The 20107-nt window shown below is 36.3% G+C and overlaps 1 protein-coding gene across 3 annotated transcripts in view; it reads right to left on the bottom strand.

Moving 5' to 3' along the window:
* The window catches only part of CDH18 (cadherin 18), a 1279339-nt gene that overhangs the window by 310138 nt on the left and 949094 nt on the right, over nucleotides 1-20107 (bottom strand). The gene's annotated exons all lie outside the window — the stretch shown is intronic.

The following is a 20107-nucleotide window of genomic DNA, read 5'->3' as shown; positions in this document are numbered from 1 at the left end:
AAATATAACTAATTAAAAACTGACAGAAACGGTTAAACCTTCTAACAACTAACTATTGAAAGATATGACAACGGTGAAAATTGACTCTTGAGGATATTATCACATGCTATTTTACATTTTTAGAGTGTTTAATTTGAAATTATTTAGTTTGGGAAGAAAGGATCACATTGCAGTTAACTATATGTATTTTTTGAATAGGCATATGGACACAGACCAGCAACAGAAGTATGTAAAAGTAGTAAAGTTGTCAATCTAAAGCATCTGTTAAAATTTTATATGCTCTATGCTTTATATGGATTATGATAAATAATTCAATTAAAGATAAATGCCAGCAAATTTATGGCTTTAGATTTTAACACTTGAATCTAACTCCACATTTATAAAGTTTTGAGAATTAACATAGCACTTAGCATAAATTTTTCAGAAGTTATGTTTAACTAGATAGTAAATGCTCAGTGTGTGCTAAGTTGCTTTAGCTGTGTCTTATTCCTTGGGACCCTATGGACTGTGATCCACCAGGCTCCTCTGTCCATGGGATACTACAGGCATGAAAACTGGACTGGGTTGCCATACTCTTCTCCAGGGGGTCTTCAAGACCCAGGGATCAAACCTGCATCTCTTAGTCCTTGCATTGGCAGGTGGGTTCTTCACCACTAGTGCCACCTCGGTAGCCCTCACAATGTGCAGTAGTCAGTGAATTATAACTTCAGTTCAGTTCAGTTACTCAGTCGTTTCTGATTCTTTGTGATCCCATGGACTGCAGCACTCCAGGCTTCCCGGTCCATCATCACCTCCGGGAACTTGCTCAAACTCATGTCCATTGAGTTGGGTGATGCCATCCAACCATCTCACCCTCTGTTGTCCCCTTCTCATCTTGCCTGCAAACTTTCCTAGCATCAGGGTCTTTTATAAGGAGTCAGTTCTTCGCATCAGGTGGCCAAAGTATTGGAGTTTCAGCCTCAGCATCAGTCCTTCCAATGAATATTTAGGACTGATTTCCTTACTTAGCAGTATTGATATTGTTATACAACACATTCAAAGGTACACTGAAATATTATAAAAATGCATTACATAAGTTGATAATATTTAGCTTGAGTATTTTACTTTTCTAAAATTATTGTGGTTTTTTTTTTAGTATAGTTGATTTAGCAGACCACCTGACCTGCCTCTTGAGAAACCTATATGCAGGTCAGGAAGCAACAGTTAAAACTGGACATGAAACAACAGACTGGCTCCAAACAGAAAAAAGAGTACGTCAAGGCTGTATATTGTCACCCTGCTTATTTAACTTATATCAGACTGCATCATGAGAAATACTGGGTTGGAATAAGCACAAGCTGGAATCAAGATTGCCCGGAGAAATATCAATAACCTCAGAAAGGTAGATGATACTACCCTTATGGCAGAAACTGAAGAAGAACTAAAGAGCCTCTTGATGAAAGTGAAAGAGGAGAGTGAAAAAGTTGATTTAAAGCTCAACATTCAGAAAACTAAGATCACCACATTCGGTCCCATCACTTCATGGCAAATAAATGGGAAAACAGTGGAAACAGTGTCAGACTTTATTTTTAGGGGCTCCAAATTCACTGCAGATGGTGATTGCAGACATGACATTAAAAGATGCTTTTACTCCTTAGAAGGAAAGTTATGACTAACCTAGACAGCATAAAAAGCAGAGACATTACTTTTCCAACAAAGGTCCATCTAGTCAAGACTATGGTTTTTCCAGTGGTCATGTATGGATGTGAGAGTTGGACTATAAAGAAAGCTGAATGCCAAAGAATTGATGCTTTTGAACTGTGGTGTTGGAGAAGACTCTTGAGAGTCCCCTGGACTGCCAGGAGATCCAACCAGTTCATCCTAAAGGAGATCAGTCCCAGGTGTTCATTGTAAGGACTTAGGTTGAAGATGAAACTCCAATATTTTGGCCACCTGATACGAAGGGCTGTCACATTTTAAAAGACCCTAATGCTGGGAAAGATTGAGGGCAGGATGAGAAGGGTACAACAGAGGATGAGATGGTTGGATGGCATCACAGACTCAATGGACAGAAGTTTGGGTAATCTCCGGGAGTTGGTGATGGACAGGGAGGCCTGGCATGCTGCAGTTCATGGGGTCCTAAAGAGTCGGACACAACTGAGCAACCAAACTGATTTACAATGCCATGTTAGTTTCAGTTGCATATCCAAGTGAATCAGTTATATATATATACACACATATATATATCCCCTTGTTTTTACATTCTATTCTGATATAAGTCAACAACTCATATCATTACAGATCATTAAGTAGAGTTTCCTGTTCTATACAGTAGGTTCTTACTAGTTATCTATTTTATATATAGTACTGTATGTCAGTTCTTTTCTCCTAATTTATCCCTCCCCTCTTTATTTCCTGGTAAGCATAAATTTGCTTTCTATATCTGTGACTCTATTTTATTTATTTATTTTTAAAGTTTACTTTACATTACTATATTGGTTTTGCAATACATTGATATGAATCCACCACGGATGTACATGAGTTCCCAATCCTGAACCCTCCTCCCACCTCTCTCCCCATATCATCTCTCTGGGTCATCCCAGTGCACCAGCCCCAAGCATCCTGTATCCTGTATCGAACCTAGACTGGTGATTCATTTCTTACACGATAGTATACATGTTTCAATGCCATTCTCCCAAATCATCCCACCCTCTCCCTCTTCCACAGAGTCCAAAAGTCTGTTCTATACATCTGTGTCTCTTTTGCTGTCTCACATACAGGGTTATCATTACCATCTTTCTAAATTCCATAGATATGTGTTAGTATACTGTATTGGTGTTTGTCTTTCTGGCTTACTTCACTCTGTATAATTGGCTCCAGTTTCATCCACCTTATTAGAACGGATTCAAATGTATTTTTTTTAATGGCTGAGTAATACTCCATTGTGTATACGTACCACAGCTTTCTTATCCATTCATCTGCTGATGGACATCTAGGTTGCTTCCATGCCCTGGCTATTATAAACAGTGGCATGATGAACATTGGGGTACACGTGTCTCTTTCAGTTCTGGTTTCCTCGGTGTGTATGCCTAGCAGTGGGATTGCTGGGTCATAAAGCAGTTCAATTTCCAGTTTTTTAAGGAATCACCATACTGTTCTCCATAGTGGCTGTACTAGTTTGCATTCCCACCAACAGTGTAAGAGGGTTCCCTTTTTTCCACACCCTCTCCAGCATTTATTGCTTGTAGACTTTTGGATCGCAGCCATTCTGAATGGTGTGAAATGGTATCTCATTGTGGTTTGAGTGTTTTACTAATGGAGATAATCACTTATTCAATGGATTTTTAAAATTAAAAATCTGGCCTTAAATAATAGTTTCCATGTAACACTAATGGAAATCCATCACAGTAGCAGTAGGTCAATCAATAAATACTTTTCAAGACTATAATGAGAATTATTTGTGAACCCACAAAGTGATCCACCCTCAGGATTACCTCTTCTCTAGTCAACCTATTCTTAAAAATTCATTTTTGTTTACAACATACACTCCAACAGAAATTAGGGGACACACTGCTTACATTGTCTTGTTTTGCTTAACAAGTAGGCTTTAAGATTCTGGAAGAACACAGGTTTTCTATTAGGCTTTATAAGGCAAAAAATAATGAATGAATGAATATTTCGAATGAAATGGCTGAAGAGTAATGAGTGTAGAAGAGGTAGAAATCTTAAGTCAGGAAGAGAAAGTTCTTAGATACAGATGATTAGGTTACACTGATAATCAGAATAGAAATGTATTATCTTTGAGGGTGGGCAGCAATGAGACATCAAGTGAAAGGAACTAGAAAAAGAGTCATAAAGTAGGAATGCTCTGGATGCTTCCCTGGTGGCTCAGATGGTAAAGAATCTGACTGCAGTGCAGGAGACCTGAGTTTGATCTGTGGGTCGGGAAGATTCCCTGCAGAATGCAATTACAACCCACTCTAGCATTCTTGCCTGGAAAATTCCATGGACCGGGAGCCTGGCAGGCTACAGTCTATGGGATCATAAAGAACTGGCTATGACTGAGCAACTACCACTTTTTTTTGAAATATTGCATTGTAAGTTTAGCTAGCTACTATATTGAGAGATTCCATCTTTTCCCCATTAAAATATTTTTTTAAAAATTGGAAAATAAAGTTGATTTTAGTCACACATAGTTCAGTAATCCTACAAAGAGAATAGTAGAAGGGTCTTACATAACCCATAGTGATGGGAATATACTTATAGAATCATGAGATTTTCCAAAGTGAGTGATATTTTTATGCTAAAAGAGAGCTATTATACTGTCCTAAAGCAAGAATAAAATATCCTTGTGTATCTGATCACATAATAACATAGAGTTAATTAGTTGTTCTTTAAAGAACAGTAAAAGGACAAGAAGGAAGAAAGAAAAGAAAAGGAAACACAATCACCCAAGTGAAGCAAAATGAACTCTTCTTTGGTATTCCTTTAATAAATTGTCTCTTCCTTAGTGTTAAGGAGTAACCTATAGCACTTAGAAAGCTAACATGACTCACGTGAGTTTCTCTCAGAAAACTATTTATTCACCCTGGACCACATTTGAATGGGACCTAAACATTTATAACTTTCTTTCTAATGCAGAATTCCTCGCTGAGATAATATTCTATCCTTTGGGGGAAAATAACTTTAAAAGGTTAAGAAGATGATAGTATCAGAGCAATTAATTTTGAAAGTGGTTTGTCCACTGACTTAAAATATGATAATTTGAACTATATAGTGTATGTATTTTTATGAATAGGAAGTTTGTATTTACAATATTCCAGTAGAAATCAGAAAGAGTCAGAAATATTATATAGTGATTTCATTATAATCATTTTTCCAACACATAAAATACAGGTGATATAATGTTAGACCTATGTAAAGGTCATAGGAAAGACATGTCATTAAAACTTACTGTGTATCTCTCATTCCAGGAAATGTTAATATTTATTTTAAACCATAAGCAGATAAAACAAAAATCAATTGAACTCTTAATAAGTAATTGATGCAAAGAAGAAACATATAGACTATGTTTTTACCATACATATTAATTACTATTGGTAATTAACACATCAGTCTCTTCATGCAACAACAACAACAAAAGAATACATAATCATCAGATTTAATCATTCACCAATTCATATGTAAAAAGTTCTGCTAAATGCAGTGTCAGTAAAGTATTTTGTTCAACCACAAAACTAGTGTTAATCAATTAAAGGTTAAGAAATTAGATGAGCATAAAAAAATAAGGATTGCATTTGTTTAACTAGAAACATCCAACGTCCTTGCATACACACAAAGGTTTCATGATTGAATTTTACTTTCTAGCTTTTGACTGTTTTATTGGTATTTTTAGAAAAGAAAACTAGTAAATGAAAAAGAGGAGGAGGAAAGGAGCAAAAAGGAACACATGTTTTAACTATTATATCCCCTCCCCCTGAATCCCAGATCAGGGGTATTAGCACACAAGATGAAAAACTACAAAATATCTCTAAAGTTGGAAGTTGTCAGAATCCCATGCCCATCAGCTCTCGTTCAGAGAGATCCATTCAGTGTGCCAAATATTTGGCCACTGCAGAATACACTCATGGGTTGAGAATTTCACTATAAATCACTGTGTAGCCTCAATAAGTGACCAATTGATTAGAATTAAAATGAGAAACATAAGGCACCAGAAGACATATTCCCTATCAGATTTAATGTCTTCTTTCATCTTCTAATCAATATTTATAGTGCCAATAGTGCCAATCAATAGTGCCAATATCTAGTTGAGAACTGTTATGCTTAAAATGGGTAACCAACAAGGACTTACTGTATAGCACAGGGAACTTTGCTCAATGTTATGTGCCAGCCTGGATGGGAAGGAAGTTTGGAGGAGAACAGATACATGTATATGTATGCCTAAGACCTTTCGATCTCCACCTGAAAGTATCATAACATGTTAATCAGGTATGTTGTTGCTATTTAGTCACTGAGTTGTACCTGACTCTTTGCAGCTCCATGGACTGTAGCCTGCCAGGTTCCTCTGTCCATGGGGTTTTCCAGGCAAGAATACTAGACTTAGTAGCCACTTCCTTCTCCAGGAGATCTTTCCAACCCAGGCATTAGAACACATATCTCCTGCACTGGCAGGTGGATTCTTTACCACTGAGGCCCAGTAATCAGTTATACTCCAAAAAAATAAAAAGTTAAAAAAAATAATAAAAAAATCTAGCTGAGAAAAGGGTGGCTCTGTCATCTGCTTTTAAAGAGGAAAACAAAACAAAACAAAACAAAAACAAACCTCAAGGTATACTAAACATTAATACAATTCCATAAAACTACCCACCTAAACCACTGCTCACACTCTCAAATGTGTTATGATTTCATCTCCATTTAAACTATTCATTTAAGCACCTTTTTCTCAGGCAAGAAAACAGCAATTGTATATAGAAGTGAGGGAGGAGAAAGATAATGGTGTGAACGACTTCGTTCCTTTGGCAATGTCATCTGACAATAAAATCTAAGATTATTGTTTCATCCATTAGTCATTTTTAGTTTTTTAATTGGAAAAAAATTTTTTTGAAACTCCCATCACTTCATGGGAAATAGATGGGGAAAGAGTGGAAACAGTGTCAGACTTTATTTTTGGGGGCTCCAAAATCACTGCAGATGGTGATTTCAGCCATGAAATTAAAAGACACTTACTCCTTGGAAGGAAAGTTATGACCAACCTAGATAGCATATTCAAAAGCAGAGACATTACTTTGCCAACTAAGGTCCGTCTAGTCAAGGCTATGGTTTTTCCTGTGGTCATGTATGGATGTGAGAGTTGGACTGTGAAGAAGGCTGAGCGCCGAAAAATTGATGCTTTTGAACTGTGGTGTTGGAGAAGACTCCTGAGAGTCCCTTGGACTGCAAGGAGATCCAACCAATCCATTCTGAAGGAGATCAGCCCTGGGATTTCTTTGGAAGGAATGATGCTAAAGCTGAAACTCCAGTACTTTGGCCACGTCATGCGAAGAGTGGACTCATTGGAAAAGACTCTGATGCTGGGAGGGATTGGGGGCAGGAGGAGAAGGGGACGACAGAGGATGAGATGGCTGGATGGCATCACTGACTCGATGGACGTGAGTCTGAGTGAACTCCAGGAGTTGGTGATGGACAGGGAGGCCTTGCGTGCTGCGATTCATGGGGTCGCAAAGAGCCGGACACGACTGAGCGACTGAACTGAACTGAACTGAACTGATCCACCATGTATCAGTCACGGTACTCGGTACTTAAATCTATCACTGAACAAGGAGGCAGAGATTTCTGTCTGGGTAGTGCCTACATTCATTCCATTGGGGAAAAGCAGACATTAAGCAGAAAACATGGCAATATACCATATGCAAGAATCACACTTAATAAGGAAACAGAAAAAGTAAAGAAGCAGTAATATCAGAAGAGATCAGGTGGTACACAGAAGTCATGATATTAAAGTGATATTAAATTTGCTAGGTGGATTATTTATCCTTCAACATATGTCTTTATTCTGGGAAACTCTGAATATATTGCTTTTCCAGAAAAAGAAATTCACAAATATGATTGAATCTGAGGTCTTTTGAGATAAGGAAATCCCCTTAATTTCTTTAGATTGGACTAATATGACACGTGGCTTCTTAATAGGGAGGAATCCATTCTAGGTAGGTGAGAGAGAGAGAGAGAATAGGAAGTGTGAGAAGTATTCAGTGCCTCATTGCTGGGTCTGAAATGTAAGAGACTTGTTGAAGTCCCAAGTAATGTCTCTATAAGCAGGAAAAGCCAGGAAAAGGAATTCTTCCCCAGAGCCTACAGAAGGAATGAAGCTCTGTCTAAGCTGTTATTTTAGTGCCATGGGAATTATATTGACTTTCTGACTTTAGGGCTTCCCTTGTGGCTCAGCAGTAAAGAATGTGCCTGCTATGCAGGAGACGTGGGTTTGATCCCTGGGTTGGGAAGAACCCCTGGAGAAGGGAAAGGCTACCCACTCCAGTATTCTGGCCTAGAGAATTTCATGGACTACAGTCCATGGGGTTGCAAAGAGTCAGACAGGACTGAGTGATTTTCACTTTCACTTTCTGACTTTAGGAAAAAAATCTGTGTTGTTTTAACCCCCTAGTGATGGAGTTCATTCTTAGGTAGGTTGATAAAGAGTCCAAGGAGGAAAAAGGTATAAACTTTTTTTTTTCCACATTCCTTTGTGTCTTATTTATGTAAGACATATTTTTTCTTGAGCTCTGAATTGTTATGTAATCTATTTCTTCTAAGATTAACTCTCTTTAGGGAAAGGGAAAGGGAAGTCGCTTAGTCATGTCCGAGTCTTCCCGACCCCATGGATTGCAGCCTATCAGGCTCCTCCGTCCATGAGATTTGCCAGGCAAGAGTACTGGAGTGGGGTGCCATCTCCTTAACTTTCTTTAAGCCCAAAGCTAATAATTATACAACAAAACAACACAACTTCCTCAAGGGTATGTTTTTCCTTAAGCTCTGTACTAATAATTATATAACAACAACGTATCTTGCTCAAGGACATGTTTCGCCTTCTTAACAGGAGGCTTCTGACTAATCCTGTTATCTTAAGATGTATGCTTTGAAGTGGGTCTTGTTAGACATTTCTATTGTTAGTAACCAACTGAAAAAGTATATAAGGCTTTGATAAGACTAGCAAGTGGGGTACTCTTTGCCCTCTTCTGATGTCTATGTCAGAATCTTTCTCTGTCCCTTTTTCACTGTAATAAATCTTTTGCCACACAAAGCTCTAAGTGAGTGAAGCCATATCTTTGGTTCCAAAATGAAATTCTCTCTTTCAGAGATCATGAATCTGACACTATTCACCATAAGCTATCACTAGTTGGGTGGTGATTTGTTAACAGCACAACGAGAAATTAATAAAGGAATCAGGTAAGGCATATTAAAAAGATGATATTTTAGCAATTCTGAAAGAAGGAAAGGAAGATGTCCAAATTTATATTTCATGCAAAAGTATTCCAGGCAGGGCAACAAAGAATGAAAGCATCAAATAGGAGTATTATTAGCATATTCCAGAAACCAGGAGGAGGCCAGTGTGACCAGAGTAGCACAGGCAAAGAGGACGGTAGTGGAGAAGAAATCAGAGAATTAACTGGAAGTGAGATTATGAAGGGCAATTGAATGACATATGGAGAAACTGAATGGTTAGGACAGTAGAGTGTCAACTTTCATCTCAAAAGGATTCTGCTGGCTTCATTATTGAGAATAGGAAACAGGAACCAAAGTGAAAGCTAGGATAGCTGATAGAAAGCTACCACACTAACAAGATGACTGATGATAACAGCACAGACCAAGGACGGTAGTGAAGGTGGTAAAAAATGGTGCAATCATGAATATATTTTGAAAGTGAAGTAAACAACACCAAAATAATATTTTTTTAAAAAAGCGAAAACAAAATAAGGAAGTAGGGCTGTATTAAATGGAAAAACTTCTGCACAGTAAACAAAACCATCCACAAAATGAAGAGGCAACCTAGGGAATAGGAGGAAGTATTTGCAAATCATATCTTTGGTAAAGTGTTAACATAAAAAATGTGCAAAAGAGCTAATATAACTCAACCGCGAAAAAGAAACCAATCCATTTCAAAAATGGCCAGTGGAACTGAAAGTGTTCTTCCAAAGATGACATACAAATGCCCAACAAGTACATAAAATGGTACTCAGTGTCACTAATCATTAGGGAAATGCAAATCAAAAATACAGTGAAATATTACCTCACATCTATTAGAACAGTTATCATCAAAAAGACTAGAGATAAGTATTGGTGAGAATGTGGAGAAAAAGAAGCACTTTAGCACCATTGGGGGGAATATAGTTTGTCACACTCACTATAGAAAACAGTATAGTTTCCTCAAAAATTAAATATAGAACTCCAATATGATCTAGAAATTATCATTCTGGGTATATATATATATGTGTGTGTGTGTATATATATATATATGTATGTATATATATATATATGTATGTATATATATATATATATATATATAAGAAAAGAAATGAAACTGAATCTTGATGCTATATTGACAGTCCCAAGTTCATTGCAGTTTCATTCACAATACCTGAGATACTAAACACATATTGTTTGATATCACTTATATGTAAGATCTACAGAAGCTGAAGTCATAGAAACAGACTAGAGTGGTAGTTACCAGGAACTGAGAGGTGAGGGAAAAGAGATATTGGTCAAAGAGTACAAACCTCCATCGATAAGATGAATACAGTTTGGAGAGTCTAAGGTATGACGTAGTGATTATAGCTAATAATAGCTTAGTAATACTTGAAAGATACCAGAAGAATAGATCTCACATGTTCTCACCACAGAAAGGAAATGATAATTATAGGACAGAATGGAGGATTTAGCTAGGGATATATAATTGTATAAATTAACAAGCTGTATACCTATAACTTATGAAATGTCATATGTCAATCATTTCAGTAGTGGTGGAAAGAATGAAGGAAGGTGAAAGAGCAAATATTTCCTAAAAAAAAAAAAAAAAGAGAGAGAGAGAATATGAGGTATAAGTGAATTGCGAAGTGAAGCACAGATGTTACCTCTTTAGCTATAGTTACTAAAAGCAAGAAGTTGCAGTCAACCAAGATGTTGATTATAGTCCATGGACTTCTTCAGGCAAGAATACTGGAGTGAGTAGTCTTTCCGTTTTCCAGGGGATCTTCCCAACCCAGGGATTGAACCCAGGTCTCCTGCATTGCAGGCTGATTCTTCACCAGCTCAGCCACAAGGGAAGCCCAAGAACACTGGAGTGGATAGCCTGTTCTTTCTCCACTACATCTTCCAGACCTTTTTTTTTTTAGAGAAAAAAAAAAAAAAAGGAAGGACTGATGGGCTGAAACCCATAGGGTTTTAAAATTCAAAAGGCAGAGGAACCAGAAATATATCAAGAAAGAGAAAACAATAACGCTGGTTAGTGCCCTGTGGCTGGGGAAAATTAAGCACCTGTGTATATGGATAGCTATATGAAAATAATAATGACTATCTTAGAGGAAAAAAAAAATATCTAAAGCTTCAGCTGGAGGGACATTGTTTTACAAATTATAAATTATCATTAAAATAAAAAATATGGATAATTAGCTTTGAAGAACTATCTATAATTTGTTTTTCATTGAGAGAAATTATATTGTGGATTAATAAGCAAGAAAACATCTTATTTAGATAAAAAGTATAAATAAAAACAAAACAATAAATATTATATATTTCAGTTTATTAACATAGAAAGTTAAAGAAAAATATAATCCAGGTATCTTACACTTGAGGGAAGTCAGAAAAAGAAATTATACTGCTGTAAACTAGTCAATTTTCTTTATATATCTTTCAGTTTTGATTTATTGAATGAGTATCCATTATTTTTAGTATAAGTGTCACTGCTATTATTAAACAAGGATTCTGAGTTTTATTTAGGCCAATTATGAGGAAAACTTATAAAACACTGTAGCCCTTTCTTCACACAGTTAAGAATCATTAGAAAATCTCAGGTACCACTTCAGCTCCGTGAATAGCCTCTAATCTTTGTGTGTTTCTCATTTTAAGAGGCTTAAAAATCCGATCATTCTTCTGGCCATGCCTCAGGGTGTAAAATTCTGTCCTGAATTTAGCCACATTTCTCAGGATATAGTATTGAGCTGCCCAGGTGTGGGCTTTCCTTGTGGCTCAAATGGTAAAGAATCTACCTGCAATGTGGGAGACCTGGGTTCGATCCCTGGGTTGGGAAGATCCCTTGGAGGAGGGCATGGCAACCTACTCCAGTATTCTTGCCTGGAGAATCTCCATGGACAGAGGGGCCTGGTGGGATATAGTCGATGGGGTTACAAAGAGTCAGACACAACTGAACAACTAAGCACAGCCCAGTATTGCTAGGTAAAGCTTACTCGTAACTGACTACATGTCTTGTCCATCTGAAATTTTAGGATATGTACCCTCCCATCTCATATGCCCCTCACCTGACCTCTATAATCTCTATATCTGTAGTTAGCTCTCCCTCTGGCCTTATGTTTATTCAAAGTTAAAAACCGAAGTTAATTTGATGTAATTAAATGAAAAAAAAATGCAACCCCACTATAGATATATACGTACCAAACTGTATGCTGAGACAAATCATATAGAGTCTACCATTATAAATTTTTTTAGTGCAGTGACCAAGAAAGATCATCAGATTCACATAGTAGTCAATATTTTAACAAAGACATGAGTTGAACTACCTTTCTCTTGTTGAGAAGTTTCTCATAGGAAAAAGCAGTGACTCTCAATTTATAGCTATATTTCCACATTTCTATAAAAGGATGAAAGTTTTTCAAGATTTTTAAAAAAATTCTCATCAAGTTTATCTTTAATCATTTGCACATTTAACCCTATCACTCAACAGAAATTGTTCTAAGGTCAGCAAGCATTATTGAATATTGTTTATTGTTATTTAAACAGTTTATTGTTTTGTTATAGAATTTATTGTTATTGAATATGTTAACTGAATAACATATTTTAAAGGAAAGGGCTAATCTACGAACATGATAACACAACAGACAATGAAAACTCAAACATTAAGTGTTCACTCTGGAAATTCAAAATTTGGGCTTCCCTGGTGGTGCAGAGGTTAAAGCATCTGCCTGCAATGTGGGAGACCTGGGTTTGATCCCTGTGTTGGGAAGATTCCCTGGAGAAGGAAACGGCAACCCACTCCAGGATTCTTGCCTGGAGAATCCCACGGACGGAGGAGCTTGATGGGCTACTGTCCAGGGGTGGCAAAGAGTCGGACACGACTGAGCGACTTCACTTTCACTTTCTGGAAATTGAAAAGTGGGAATAGTGAAGTTTCCTTAATGGAGCACATTGTGGATTGAGGATTGATGAGGAATACAATACAAGCTGTCTTGCTATTTTTCTGTGCTGGAATTTGGAGTTACTACACATGAGCTAAGCTCATATAATCTGCATGTTGAAATAAAAACTGCAGTCTTCAGCTGCACACAAATTTTCCTCATAGTTAAGCTTGCTAAGGATAGAAATGTTATTCAGAAATTTTGGAACCATAAAATCCAAGTTGCTCAGTTACAAGCCTGAACTCATTCTGTTTCTCCTATTGTGTTTATCATCAGATTGAATAACAAGAGCTGACCTACTCTCCTGTCACTCAAAAGGAACTGTGTGTGTTAATGTTGATTTCTTTCTTCATTTCTCCTGATTTGAACTTTCTAAAAGCTTTTGATTCCATCTCCTTAAAATCTCCCACCCCTCACCCTCTACTCTACATCATAGTTACTACTGAGTAATTCACACTCTTACATTCTCTTAGATTTTTGCTATTATCCCCAAGTGCTCCCATGATCTCTTTCTGATCTATCAAAGTAGTATTCATAGTACAGTTCAGTGTGTTATTTATAAAATCTGAATTTGATCATTTTCTACACAAACCACTTGAGAGGGCCCCACAGCCTTCAAATGGAACGTCTCTCCATCTGGCTTCCGTTGGTGTGTCCAAATTGATCTTTTCTCACTTCACCATGGACACAGAATTTCAGTCAAACTCAAGTAGACAATCTGCCTCCAAAAAAGTCAGACTGTCCACACTAGACCCATTTCAAACTGGACATTTTCTATTTATCTACCCAGAGATTAGTAGTTTCTTATGTTTTGTGAAGTTTTCTTTGAATTTTTCACCCAAATAAGCTGCCATTCCTTTGTGATGCCAAGAACGCTTTGCTTATCTGTCTTTCAGCACTCATCACATTTTTTCAATGACATTCCCCACTTTATGTGACTCTCATTGAGTGCAAAAGCCACATTTCATTCATTTTAAAGTTTCTAGTACCCAATATATCTTTTTTCAATGAATATCATTAAAGAATGAAATATTATTGAAATTTTCATAAATAAGTTCCTGATATATTACTGTATATAAACAGAAAATAAAGAAATTACAAAGTTACAAAAGAAAGTCAAGATATTAAAATAATGCCAAGAGGAAACTTGGTTTAATAGGAAGAAATGACAAGATCTGAAAGTGCACAGTGGAGAGGTAAACATTTTCAAAAACACTTAAAAACTCAATTTAAACAACTGACTATTTAAAGCAAGATTAATAACACTGTAAGATGGGTTTTATAAGGCTATCTGACTAAACAGTATGACAGAAGTAGAAATAAATCAAATGGGTAGATAAATATTATTATACTGTTGTAAAACAAAGTATGTGACTCACCACCTAGTTCTATAAGGATTAAGTCATTTGCCACTACAGCCGCTGATGAACACTGCATCCTGAAAGGGACTCAGGATTAAAAACAGGGTGAGGCATTTTGTCCTTTGGAAAAACAGGCCCCTTAGATAGTTAGATGTATATGTCAGGAAGAATTTTACTGAACTCAAATTTTTGCACATCTTCATATATTGAAACTCATGAAAACATTACCTGAGATATCTGTTCTTTGTTAATTCATGCATCAGATTGGCAAAGATCAAAATATTTTAAAAGTTGAATATGAGAGGGACAAAGAATTCTCTATGAATTAAAGAGGGTCAATTGGTATAGCATACTTTTTTTATATTTAGAGTATAGCTGATTTGCAATGTTGTGTTAGCTTCAGATGTACAGAAAAGTGATTGTTATACATACACACATCCACTCTTTTTTTAAATTTTTTCTTCATATAGACGATTATAGAGTATTGAGTAGAGTTCCTTTTGATATACAGTAGATCCTTTCAGTTATTTCTTTTATAAAGTAGTGTATATATGTTGTCAATTACAAATTGACAAGTGCCATCTACCTCTAAGGGATTAAATCATGTGCTGGTGCAGCTGTTGATTTTCAATACCCACTGAAAGTAGTTTAGGGTGGACAGCAAGAATGAGGCACTCTGTGCTCTGGGAAAAACCAGCATAATGGGTCCTCAGATAGATATTTTCAGGAGAAGATTTGATAAGCCCAATTCTTGCATTTCCTCATATCTAGAAAATTATTAAAACCATCAATGTTAATGTCTTCTCCTTGTTACTAGCAGTAAACTTCACAAGACTGGCAGAAAACTCCTGTAAAAACATATATGCTTAATTACATGTACTCCCCCTTCACCCAAATCACATACATACTTACCTTCTTCCCTATCTCTTTGGAGCACTGTCTCAGAGCTATATGAAAAGCTATCCCCTGGGTTATCGTCCTCATTTTACCCCAAATGAAACTTAAATCACAACTTTCGTGTGGTGCATATTTTAAAGTCATCAGTATAAATCCCAGTCTTCCAATTTATCCCTTTCCCCTATTAGTCCTGGTAACCATAAATTCATTGTCTACATTTGTAACTCTGTTTCTAAGATGATGTGTGACTGCATATACTGCCTCACCAAAAGTTATATATATCCTGGTTTCTCTGCTTCTCCTTGGGAGCAGTCCCCTGGGAGGAGTTACTACTGCAGACCATCTTCCAATGTGGTCCTCGGTAAGACCCTGAACAAAATGCAGTCACAGCTCTCCTACTGCACGTTTCCCCTTGAATAGACATAGTCATAAAATATTGCATTTGTGAAGGGCAAAGTTTGAAGCATGAAGTGAAAGTTCAAAAGCCAGAAGCGTCATGCATGAAGTGGGCAGTGTAGCAAACACGAAGTGTCAGATGTGAATTGGTACAATACTGATTTCAAATAGACTCTTACACATTGTGAATGAATGTTTGACACTAGAAAAAAATACAAATTAGTAAAGTAATCCAGGACTCAAAACCTCAATATAAGAAGTAGGCAGAATTATCAAAAAATGAAATAAACAAGAAAAGGAAGAAAGGAATGTAAGAGAACAAAAACAAACAAGACAAAGTAGGAACAAAACCAACATTACCAAAGTCATTCATTATATTACATACAAATACACTGTAGACATCAGCAAAAATGGTGAATCCGCAAAAATGGTGAAGGACCACTAAAACTGTCTCCTCCATAAAGGCAATGGGAATGCTGACAAAAAGTTGTAATAATCAACTTTTTTAGGGCTCTGGAAATTAACCAGTGACTTGCAGCATTCCAAGGGGATTGTAAACAAGAAAAACAGCTGAATCTTTGTGTGAGCAGTGAAATTTGTGCTGTTACAATGCATCCTATGGACTTCCCAGGTAGTTGCTAGTGGTAAAGAATCACACTGCCAATGCCAGAGATTTAAGAGACTGAGGTTCGAACCCTGGATTGGGAAGATCCCCTGGAGGAGGGCATAGCGACCACTCCAGTATTCTTGTCTGGAGAAACTCATGGACAGAGGAGCCTGGTGGGCCACAATCCATAGGGTCACAAAGAGTCAGACACAACTGAAGCAACTTAGCACACACAATGTGCCCTATTTACATCCTCCCTGCTTCCCTTAACTCCACAGTAGTCTTGAAAAGCAGTATCTTGAAATCACAGTGAAAATCCACAAGGAAAAGTTTAGAGTCCAATAGCCACATGGTGGCTTTCACCAAACACTGAAATAATTAACATCCCTCTTCTATAAACTTCTCCAAAAAATAATTTAAGAGAAATCTACAGGTCAGTTTACCTCATAAATATAGGATACAACAATCCTCAACAAATATTAGCGAATCAAATCTGGGAACATATAAAAAATGTTATTCACTATAACTGTGTGGTTTATTCAGAGAAGAAAGTTTGCTTAAAACATATCAAAATAAATTAATATAATACAACATACCAGTATTATAAAGGACAAAAATTATATAATTATTTCATGGATTCTGAAAACCATTTGAGAGAAACCAACACCTTTCACAATAAAAATAATAAACAAATGAGGGATAGAAGGGAACAGCTTCAATCTGATAAGACAGCCGTCCCTTCTCCAGGGGGAGATATACTCACAATAAATCAATAGGTAACATTATAATTAATAGTGAAAGATTAAAAGTTTTCCTCCAAGGATCAAAAGCAAGACAAATATCCAATCTTGCCACTTCTATTCAGCCTTACACTGGAGGTTCTAGCAAGGACAATTAAATAAGAAAAAAAAAATGCACCCACTTTAGAACCACAAACAAACAAAAAGTGCCTGTATTTGCAAATGACATGATTTTTCTTATATACAAAACCCTAAACAGAGCATCAAAAATTATCAAAGCTAAAGAAAGTAAGTTTAGAATATGTTGAGATATAAGATGAATATAGAAATATACATTTTATTTCTATAGGCTTCCAATAAATAATTAAAATTTAAATTAAGAAATCAATTTAAAACAGCATTAAAGACAATAAAGTATTTAGGAGTAAAAATATAGCAAAAGCAGAGCAAATGTAAACAATGAGACCTATAAATTATCCCTGAAAAAAATTAAAAGATCCAAATTATTTTTTGACATGAAAATTTAATATTGCTGTGCTGATGTGCTCAGTCATGTCCGACTCTTTGTGACCCCATGGACTGTAGCCGGCCAGGTTCCTCTGTCCACAGAATTTTCTAGGCAATAATACTGGAGCGGATTGCCATTTCCTTCTCCATTAATATTGCTAATCATGCAATATTTATTTATTTTACCAAATTTATTTATTTACCAAAATCTCCACTTTTTCTTAGAAGATGAGTCATTCATAAAATTCATATGGAAATGTAAGGTAATCTTAACGTAAATAGGCAAACAATACTGTCAAAAAAAATAAGAAAACTGGATATACTAGACTTCAAAACTTAACACAAAACTATAATACAGAAGAATATATGTGTAACTAGGATGTGGAGAGACATATAGATCAGTGGAATAGAAATGCAAGCCAAGTTCCAAAATAAACCCTTACATTTAGGGTCAATTGATGTTCAATATATATGTACGCAGATAATTTAATGGAGGAAGGAACACTTTTTTAAACAAATTTGGAAGGACTACAGAGGCAAAAAAAGAAAAATGAAACTTCCCTCCAGTCTCACATCACATATAAATACCAAGTCAAAGTGAATCAAAAAAATTAAAAAAAAAAAACAAAACACTAACACTAAGACCAAAATGTGGAAAAATCTTAATATAAGACTGAGGTATAAATTCTGTAACATTGGGGTAATCAATATTTTCCAGCTATGGCATTAAAATCAAAAGGAACCAAACCAAAAAAAAAAAAAATACTCAATGTATTAACATTTAAATCTTTGTTACAACAAAGGATATCATCAACAAAGTGAAAAGAAACTCACATATTGAGAGAAATATTTGAAAACCATATATCCAATAAGAGTCTAGTATCTAAAATTTATAAATGGCACAAAACTCAACAATAAGAAAACAAATAGCTCAATTGAAAACTGTATAAAAATTGAATAAACATTTCTCAAAAGAAGATATATGAGTAACTAGTAACTATACAAAAAGATGAGCAACATCATTAGTCATTAGAGAATGAAAATTAAAACTACAATAAGCTAACATTTCATACCCACTTGGATGGCTAAAATTTTAGTAAGATATAAAATATAATTACAAGCAAGGATGTGGAGAAATTAGAATGCTCATACATTGCCAACAGAATTGTAAAATGATGTCATTTTGAAAAATATTGAACAACTCTTCAATGTGTTATACATATACTTACTATATGACCTAGTAGTAATAGTTGAGGTATGTACCCAAGAGAAATGAAAACAAATTTCAAACAATCTCTAAATAAATATTATTGCTATAGACATGCCCAAGGTAAGAGAAACCCAAGTAAGATGGTAGGTGTTGCAAGAGGGCATCAGAGGGCAGACACACTGAAACCATACTCACAGAAAACTAGTCAATCTAATCACACTAGGACCACAGCCTTGTCTAACTCAATGAAACTAAGCCATGCCCGTGGGGCAATCCAAGACAGGCGGGTCATGGCGGAGAGGTCTGACAGAATGTGGTCCACTGGAGAAAGGAATGACAAACCACTTCAGTATTCTTGCCTTGAGAACCCCATGAACAGTATGAAAAGACAAAATGATAAGCTACTGAAAGAGGAACTCCCCAGGTGAGTAGGTGCCCAATATGCTACTGGAGATCAGTGGAGAAATAACTCCAGAAAGAATGAAGGGATGGAGCCAAAGCAAAAACAATACCCAGCTGTGGATGTAACTGGTGATAGAAGCAAGGTCCAACGCTATAAAGAGCAATATTGCATAGGAACCTGGAATGTCAGGTCCATGAATCAAGGCAAATTGGAAGTGGTCAAACAAGAGATGGCAAGAGTGAACGTCGACATTCTAGGAATCAGCAAACTAAAATGGACTGGAATGGGTGAATTTAACTCAGATGACCATTATATCTACTACTGCAAGCAGGAATCCCTCAGAAGAAATGGAGTAGCCATCATGGTCAACAAAAGAGTCTGAAATGCATTACTTAGATGCAGTCTCAAAAACGACAGAATGATCTCTGTTTATCTCCAAGGCAAACCATTCAATATCATGGTAATCCAAGTCTATGCCCCAACCAGTAATGCTGAAGAAGCTGAAGGTGAACGGTTCTATGAAGACCTACATGACATTTTAGAACTAACACCCAAAAAAGATGTCCTTTTCATTGTAGGGGACTGGAATGCAAAAGTAGGAAGTCAAGAAACACCTGGAGTAACAGACAAATTTGGCCTTGGAATGCGGAATGAAGCAGGGCAAAGACTAATAGAGTTTTGGCAAGAAAATGCACTGGTCATAGCAAACACCCTCTTCCAACAACACAAGAGAAGACTCTACACATGGACATCACCAGATAGTCAACACCGAAATCAGATTGATTATATTATTTGCAGGCAAAGATGGAGAAGCTCTATACAGTCAACAAAAACAAGACCAGAAGCTGACTGTGGCTCAGATCATGAACTCCTTAGTACCAAATTCAGACTGAAATTGAAAAAGTAGGGAAAACTGCTAGACCATTCAGTAATGACCTATATCAAATCCCTTATGATTATACAGTGGAAGTGAGAAATAGATTTAAGGGCCTAGATCTGATAGATAGAGTGCCTGATGAACTATCGAATGAGGTTTGTGACACTGTACAGGAGACAAGGATCAAGACCATCCCCATGGAAAAGAAATGCAAAAAAAAAAAAAAAAAAA

The sequence above is a fragment of the Ovis canadensis genome, chromosome 16, assembly GCF_042477335.2.
Source record: "Ovis canadensis isolate MfBH-ARS-UI-01 breed Bighorn chromosome 16, ARS-UI_OviCan_v2, whole genome shotgun sequence".
NCBI lineage: Eukaryota > Metazoa > Chordata > Mammalia > Artiodactyla > Bovidae > Ovis > Ovis canadensis.
This window is presented reverse-complemented; position numbering and strand designations above follow the sequence as displayed.